At 41.7% G+C, this 2,850-nt stretch overlaps 1 long non-coding RNA gene across 1 annotated transcript; it reads right to left on the reverse strand.

The window, feature by feature from the left end:
* Window positions 1-260: 260 nt before the first annotated feature.
* On the reverse strand, window positions 261-2,850 carry LOC113484429. Its single transcript, XR_003399219.1, has 2 exons — window positions 2,508-2,850; window positions 261-452 (listed from the first exon to the last, which is right to left on the reverse strand). It is a non-coding gene; the product is annotated as an uncharacterized LOC113484429 (long non-coding RNA).

Below are 2,850 nucleotides of genomic sequence, written 5' to 3' on the forward strand. Positions count from 1 at the left end.
TGCTTCACACCCTAAAAAATGCCATCCAGGGCCAGGCCGAGATCCCTACATCTGCTGTACATTGAGCCACCGCCGTTCTGTGTAGCACACCTCTCCCATAAATTGAAAGTTAGAACAGTTTATCATTGCTGAATGCCCCTAGAGAAACAAAAACACGAAACGAAAAGATACAACGCTGAACGGGTGCGATGAGATGCGAACAGCTGAGTCAGAACCTGGTGTCTTTTTTTTTTTTTTTTTTTTTTTTTTTTTTTTTCTCCTTTTTTTCCCTTTTTTAATTCCCTGAAAGAGATCGGCAAGGAGGGTACAGTCAGAGCTGATGCTGTCAGAGGAGCCTTCCTGTCTCTGGACATCAACAGAGCATGCTCCCAAAGAAACCTGCACCTTCCCTGGGAATTTACGGCTTCACAGCAAAAATTCGGAAAGCGTTTCCATCTGAAGGATTCTTCAAGCTGAAGAAAAAAAAAAGAAAGAGAAAAAAAAATAATTTAATGAACCAAACACAGTCACTGCAGAATCTAAATTGCAAGAGACCTACAGGCAATTTTCTTTGGAGTGCGTTGCTTCAGCACATTGACTCTGGGCTGACGATGCCCTACCAGGAGCAGGACAAAGCCAAAGGATGAAAAAGAAGAGGCACAAATCCACTTGTTCACCTTTGGTTTAAGTTTCTGATCCAGATCTACAGTGCTAATGCCAATACGAGGAGCTGGGAAGCAGCAGCCTCTCCTATTGTGCTAGCTTTCATCCAAGGAACACTGGGCTCCTTCATGCAGAGGTTCAGGCATGAAGAGGAACGTTTTCCTAAAAAACAGTTGTCAAAGAGGCTGGCAGGTTCCCAGGGCCTGTCTGGCCTCTCTCCTGGTGCTAGTGAGGGGTGTAGCCAGATCAGCTCAGGCTAAATGACAGGAACTATGGATGTTCCTTTCAATCTCCCCAAGAGCTCCGACTCCCAGCTGCTGGGGGTGGCTGTGTGCACGGGGGGGGCAAGGGGTGATTTTGTTTTCCAGCCCTTATTTCTTCAGTCCTGCCAGGCTGCAAAACCGTAGGAAAAAATGCAAAAATTTCATATTCCTACAAAATAAACATTCCAACAAGGGTAAAGTCTCAGTAAATCTTAAAGGCAACCTTTCCCCAAACCTTTTTTGGGTATGTATCTTTACCAAAGGTTATTTCCAGTGTCCTAAAGGGTAAGGTTTTCACGCTGATGTTTGAAAAGTTATTTCTCTGTCCATCTCACAGCACGCAGGTGCTCCTTATTGCTAAGTGTAAATAACACTTTCTAAATCTTCACGCTCATCCCTGCTTGCAAGAACGTCTTTGGTTTCCCTCACCTCCCAGAAGAGCACCTGGTGCTCATATTGCATGTCACTGCTAGTGGTAGAGTTTATTCTTAGCTAGGGCAGAGTTTGCCATCCAAGGAAAAAGTTGTCTGTTAGGATAAAAGATAAGTGAAAGCAAGGCAGAGAAGAAAACTCACACTAGCAGGAGGTTTGTGACCTAAATCCGATCTACCAAGCTGCAAATCACACAACTACAAAATGTTGACCCTGATAGAGCTATACTAAAAAAAAAAAAAGCCCATATTTAATGCCTGTAGCTTTCCTGTCTTAGTCTATTTTTATTTTCCGAGATGCTCTACAGCACTCTGGGATGTCTATTATTAGAATAAAACCAGCAAACTTGTTTGGATTTCTTATGGTTATTATAAAAGAGGAACTGCATAGAGCAGACAGAGCCACATTAGCAGTGAGAGAAGCACCCCATAATAGCAGGAAATTCTATGTTTGCAAAGATAGCTCTGAGAAATCAGTACCATCCCACCAATATCTGAAAAAAAAAAACAAAAAACTTCTGTTTGAGTCTGTGATTTGTTTTAAAATTAGAAAGGACTGAGAGAGCTGCGACTCGATCACTGCGACCATCCAGAGGTGCAGGATTTTGGAAGCACTGATTTGCAATCGTTCACTGAAACCAGCAAGGTTGGCCCAAAAGAAACTATAAAAAAAAATTACAAGGGTGGAAAATCCATCTTTAAGAGCTGATCAGAGGTCAATTTACTCATGCTTCTCTCAAAGAGAATAGAGGAAATTAGATAACAAGTACGAATGCAAACGCATCCCACACCCCAGAACTGAACGGAAATCCCAATTCTAAGCCTCAAAGCATGACCCAGGCTGAAAGCTGCAGAAACAACCATGCTTAACTTCTAATGTGATAAACACACACCCCAAAACATTCATATGGATTCACACCGCGATAAAACAAAGCTTAATAACAATATTTCGTACCGCTCAGGCCAATCTGAAAGCAGCTCCTCACTTGGGGAAGGTAAGAGTAGGACAACACGCTCTATTTGTTTGGGTCTCAAAATTCACAGTGACACTGTTAAGTCACATATTTCTAATCCACCAGCTTTTCTAGCTGATATCTGCTGACTTTGACACAAACCTGAACACACAGTTGAGAACAAGAGGACAGTACAAAGAAAAAAAAATAAATCCCACCTCTCAGACTGAACTCCATTCTTTAAGGAGCCAACGTAAATTTTCTTCTTTTCTACAGGCATCACGTCCACAAAACCACCACTTTCATCTGGAAGGACTCCTGCATGCACTGCAGTTTTGCAGATACTGGAGCTCTGAAAAATAGTTAATTAAATATTTAATTATTTTGTTTTACAAACTGCCTATGGTTTATATCTGGAGATTTACCATCTCCATAAGCATCAAGGAAAACCGGGGAATTGGAGGAAAACAAAAATAAAATAAAGAGTGAAAAAGCTGTGAAACAATTCTGTCCTCCTTATGGACAGACCAGGGTTAAAAGATGTCATGAACCAGATCTTGC

Source organism: Athene cunicularia (genome assembly GCF_003259725.1).
Source record: "Athene cunicularia isolate RWA chromosome 11 unlocalized genomic scaffold, athCun1 chr11_part1, whole genome shotgun sequence".
Classification (NCBI taxonomy): Eukaryota; Metazoa; Chordata; class Aves; order Strigiformes; family Strigidae; genus Athene; species Athene cunicularia.